Here is a 6,000-nt window from a genome sequence, read left to right as displayed (position 1 = left end):
GAGCTGAATTATTTATCACTAAAAACTGCTTTCTTGCTCCTCCATAAAGCGGGTGAGTGAGATGCAGGCATTTTCAATTGCAAAAGCCTGCTTAATTTTTTCAGAAGCCAGGACAAAGACAACACTTCATACCAATCCTGCTATTTTTGACATTTTTGGCATTTTATGTCAACCAGTCTGTGGAATTGGAGTCTTTCGCGGTAGCTCCATACGCTCTGCCCAGTGTGGGCTCTAGCGTATTATGTTGACAGGATGAAATGTTGGAGGCACTCCAAACTGTCTTTTGCTGTTATGGGGTGAAGTGTCATGGTCAAGCAGAGTGTCATGTCTAAACAGAGGCTGTCCAAATGGATAACAGACACAGTCAGGACTGCCTATGAGCAAGCCAACTTGCATCCTCTAGAAAAGCTCACTGCCCATTCCACCAGGGCCATGGCAACTTTGTGGGCTTTATTCCAGGGTGGATCTGTCAAGGACATTTGCAAAGCACTTTGTGGGCTACTCCCCATACCTTTATGAGGTTCTACATTCATGTCATGGATCTACAGAACCCTAGTTTTTGAACTAGAGTATTAAGGGTGGCTTCAGGGTCAACCCTTACAACATAGACATAGAGGTGCGTTTCTCCCTCAATTTTTTAGCCCTAGCTACTTGTTACTGGGGTTCTGTATGGCAGCCTCTCGGCTTAGCCTTGTAGCATTCCAGTCGTTCTGCAATATTGCCCTTGTGACAGCTTTGATACACTCACCCATACAGTAATGGTTACATTTCGTACTTGATAGGGAACGTTAGGTTATTATCATAACCCTGGTTTACTGAAATAGAAATGTAACCGTTAACCTTCAAGGGTACTGCGTCCATGATTGCAGCAGGCTTGAAGGAAAAATTATGCTGTGATCGACCCGTGCGGGCAGTCGTTATAAGCCCTCTGGGACAGGCATGATGGCGTCACGGACACTGCGTGCAGCTTTGATATATCTATTCAGGTTCAGAGTCTTTAGGAGGTAAACACCCATATGATAATGGTCACAGTTCTATTTCAGGGAACCAGGGTTATGTAATAACCTAACAAATTAATGTATTTATTGCCTGCTGCAAGTGTCTTCAAGAAGCTTCTTAAATGTGTGCTTTTATTTAACCTTTTAAAACAATTAATTGGTATTCAACACCTCTAATTGTAGCATATGTTACTGCCAGGATCCCACTCACGTGACTCATCTTCAGCAGGCCATGCATCTTAAAGTACAATGAAAGGCTATTAGTATGATCTTCATTGATAAAATAAGACTTTTATACTTGTCTAAAGTTCATTGTATGTCTTAATAACCTTGTTCGGAAGCTCTTTTCTCTAGCATTCTCCTTGAAAGGCTAAGTCACCTGACTTTAACACAGCATTAACTTTGAACACTGGGAATGGCCTCCATAGAACTATTGCTGAAGACAGGTTGCCTAGAAAATAGATGTTGACAAGCAGCAAAGGATTACTGTAATGCATGTTTATTGCAACCTTATACCTTTGCCTGTTATTACTTGTCTTTGTACTTGCTTTAAAACATTTCTAAATGCATTGCTATTCACCTCAATAGTGCAAAAGGAAATAGTGCAAAAGGGATCTTCTCACCTGCTCAACCTGATACAATGGCTGTAGGTCAGGAACTTCAGTCAGCGAAATTATAAGATATTTGATTAAAATGGCTTTTAGTCCAATTAAATCTACACAAAATAATTTACTAGGAAAGCCAATTAACAACTTTTCCAATTAGGGTACTGTGACAGAGAGAAAAAGACTTTGAACTTTAAATCTCACTCCTGACCAGAAAGGGTGCTGTGTAAAGTTGGTGGTAAGCTTTCCCCTAGATGGGCTAACTCACTGGTAGGACAAAACCGGAAGTCGGCAATCTTGGAGGAAGCGTGTAGCTGCAAGTGCTGTGAGCGACTCCATTGCAGTCAGCTGCGAGGCGACGGGCTGATTGCAGGGAGGAGTTGTGGTAGTACAAAGGGGACGTGAGTATGGCCCTTTACTGCTGATTAATTAACCAACCCAGAATGCTATTGTTTGTTTTGTTGTTGTATGTGCAGAGGATTGTTAGTGAGGGAGCTGCAGCCACAAAGCCAGACCTGCCCAGTACAGCACAAAGGGACAGAGGGACATTGCACATTGTAGATTATACATTGTATTATATTATTATTTGGGGATAGAACCCCGCTGTGTTGCACCTGCTATCACAGTTGGTAGAGGGTTTCTTTATTATTTATTTTTTGTATAAATAAACTGATAATTTTGGAAAGGAACTTTACTGTGTGGATCTTGATTATTCACCTGCACCACTCGCACTCTGACAGGTACATAAAAGGGTTGAATAACAAAAGAAAGCCCACATTGAACTCAATTCTGTTTTCATGGGAGACTGTACTTCCCTAACCAAACAGCAATGTACCATTGACATCTCTATTATTACTGTGGTCTTCCAGACACTGCTGCTACTGGTACGCTACCATGGTCCTGTGTATTGGCTAATACCACTGTGATGTCATCCTTTCATATTTTTACATCACTCACTGTGGTACCATTCTAGCAATGGCTCATACAATTGTATCTTCTCTTCTACTGCCATTGCACCATTGTACAGAGGTTTTTAAGAAGCCCCAGATTCTGAATCCTGCATCATAAATGAATAAGCACTTAATTTACAATTGTACATACACCCACCTTCAGTATATCTGCAATGACAGAGATCTACATTACATATGCATGCTATAACAGTAGAAAAAATATATTATGCACCATAACACTGTGTTTATTCATTTTATTCTAATGTCATACATTCTTTTAAAAGTCTCTGTGAGATGGTTAGCTTCCCAGACAAAAAGAGCATCTTTGCTTACAGGCCATATTAACATTTGATTAATTACAAACTACCCCTGTTCAGTTTAAGTTCAGTTCAGTTTGGTTTAAATAAACAATGAATCAATTAACTTCCTTTTCACACTTACCTGAAAGCAAATGAACTGAGTTTGTTTTGGTAACACATGATGAAATTTTATTGTTTTGTTTGTTTGTTTTTTCAATTTGTGTGTTTTTACAGAACTGAGTTCATTTGTGCTCACGTTGCAATTTGCTAATCGAACTCTGTTGTTTTATGATTAGTGGACAGGATGTTCACGCTGGCTGCAATGCATCTTGGCATTGTTTTAAGATGGCAGTGATTGGGGTATTATTCTGCGTTTTTTATTTTGGCAGCATGTGTTCATTTTTGTATATTTTGTTTTCTCTTTCTGCCTGGATATTGGTGACTGATCAAATTTCTAAAAGTGTCCTTGTTTCTTTCACTGCCTATATTGTTCTCCTTAACATTATTTAATGAACTTTATACTTTTCAATTCTGCAGAATATCTGACACAATGCATGCAACGCTATTAACCAACTACACAAAAATAGCCGAGAAACTTCATTTCCTCCTCATGTAGCTACAAAGGTCAATGTGTATGACTTTTTTCCCCTGTGTGCATACTAAATTTCCCTGTTGTTCATGTTGAAGCTTAGTAAACAAATCAAACTAACTGAGACTACCTCTTCATAGTTCACACTATACTCCAAACTAGCCAAACCATACTGAAAATGGAACCAGCCCCTCTAATGAACTCAGTGTGAGCACATTTATTCACCCTTCAGCCTGGGTGTGTCTGCATAGGAAGAGAAAAAGCATGCTATGCTTGAGGATTAAACCTATCTAAAAACAGCTGGGTTTATTAACAAAGCCATGTGTGATGCACCTGCAATAAATTGGATTTCCCCTCTGCATAGGGATTTCCAGATTTGGCTGTGAGTGTCAGCTTAGCAAAACTGTTCATTTACAGGTGGGTCTGACTGACAAAAGCAGTGGCATACTACAAGATGCAATGATAGGTCTCTGCAGCATCAGAAAGATTGAATAATACCTGGAACGAAAGGCAGACAGCTAGCTGTCAAAACTGATCAGAAAATTATACTTTTTGTGCTAGACCATTTTAGATCAGCTGTTGCCTGGGTCAACTTTTTCAAGGACCACCCTGGTACAGTACAGGTGTCTGGACCCAACAGTGACTCATGAGTGTTAATTAAATAAATGATCAGCTATAAACCTGTGCAGCATGGGCAGAGAGAGATACTTTAACTTTGCTGTGCCATGCTGCTGTCCTGTTTGTAATTCTATCCCCATCTGTTTTATAAGGGCGAATTCAGGAGTGTTGTGGCAGCTGTTGTTTTATCCTGAGAGACGCGGACGTCAGCCAGTTTTCCGACCTTGCTTTTTTGCTGTTTTGAATAAGGTTTTAGTATGATCACTCCGTGTATTTGTTCATAGTTTTTGATTTTTAACTATAACAAGATTGTTGGAATCTAATTTGAACAATGACATAAAGTTACTTTAACATTTGGATAAGTGTGAATTAAGTAAGCCTAGCAATTTTTTTATGCAGATCTGCGAGTGCATACTAACCTATTCTCTTACAAGCCGGGTTGCTGCCACTAGAGGAGGAGCCAACCACCAGCCAGGATTGGATTTGGTCAAGCACATGGCTTTGTTTTCTTTGGATTTTGGCAAATTTTTAGGCTGCACATTAAATCACTTGTTAATGAATTGAGCATGGTTGTAGATTTGTTATTTTGTATTGTTTCTTTTGTTTTGTTTTTTGAGCACATTTTATAATTGATCACATGGTGGCGCTATTGGCCTGGTCTGGACTGGCCTGGTGAATAGGGAGGGCAGGTTTAAGGGTCTTGGTTACCTTAGGTGTCCTCTCCCTTGGTGCTTCAGGCCTTTTACTCCTATAGGTGAACTTTCTTCAGGACTCCACTAATTATTTCTTTCAATGATTTTTGGCGCTCCTTGTCCTGCAGTTGTAATTTTATGATGGTGTGTTATTAATAAAGAACTGCTTGGGAAAAAAGAGATAATTGTACTCTTTATCTCTGATTTTTCATTTGATTGAAAAGTCTTGCGTGTGAGGAAAAATAAGTCATTCTATAGGTCCCTTTTTCAGGTGGCGTAGTCAACTGTTATTTAGCATTCTGCCCTTTGTGGGTGTACATCCCAGTTAGTAGGTCAAATGGTGAATGAATGGTATGACCAAATATAAGGAAGACTGACATTTCAGCAACAGTTTGAATTAGCAACTTTGGGCCTGGTCATGAAAGTGTTGCAACAAAAAATATTGAAAAAATCTTTGTTAAATAACTCATAAGAAGCACTGATACAGCACAAAAATGGATGACACGTGTCCTTCAAGAACACACAGAGGACACACAGAGTCAATGTATAGCTTATTCTGCAGTACACAAGACAGAAGCTGGTGCAGGCAGTACCTATGGATATGAATTAATACACTATAAAATTAACATTAGAAATACTCACAGTGTACAATACACTTTGTGTACAAAACAGGTTAATTGTAAAGCAGTAGAATAAAGGTTTGCTTCAGGTAAATGCACAGAGTGAGTAGAAATAGTACAGCAATGCATTTTTTTTTTTTTTTTGCAACATCTGCAGGGATTGTGCCCAATGAAAAGGATGCCTGTGTTTCCGGAGGGAGCACCTGAGAATGCCTGTTGTCGGGGATTCGCTGAAAGTGCAGGCAGCAGCAGAAACTTTAGGAACCTCCTGGGGGATACATGAAAGCCTAATTGAAGCTTATGAACTGAAAGATAACAAGAGCATCCTGGACAAACACACTGCATTAGTGCATGGCATTCACCTTAAAGACTCCTTGCGAGATTTTAAGGAGGCCCACTCTTACTTATCTGTGTTGTGGGATAAACTAAGAGCTGAAAAATCTAGAGATTTTACATCCTATCTACATATCTATATATATATATATATATATATATATATATATATATATATATATATATATATATATATATATATGACTTTTGGGGATATACAATTGGAACAGATTAGTGAAGTCTGGCTTTCTTGATTTCTCTGACGATTCCTTTTCTCATAGTATTCTCTTACATGA

This window comes from Polyodon spathula, chromosome 2 (assembly GCF_017654505.1).
Source record: "Polyodon spathula isolate WHYD16114869_AA chromosome 2, ASM1765450v1, whole genome shotgun sequence".
Taxonomy (NCBI): Eukaryota; Metazoa; Chordata; class Actinopteri; order Acipenseriformes; family Polyodontidae; genus Polyodon; species Polyodon spathula.
This window is presented reverse-complemented; position numbering follows the sequence as displayed.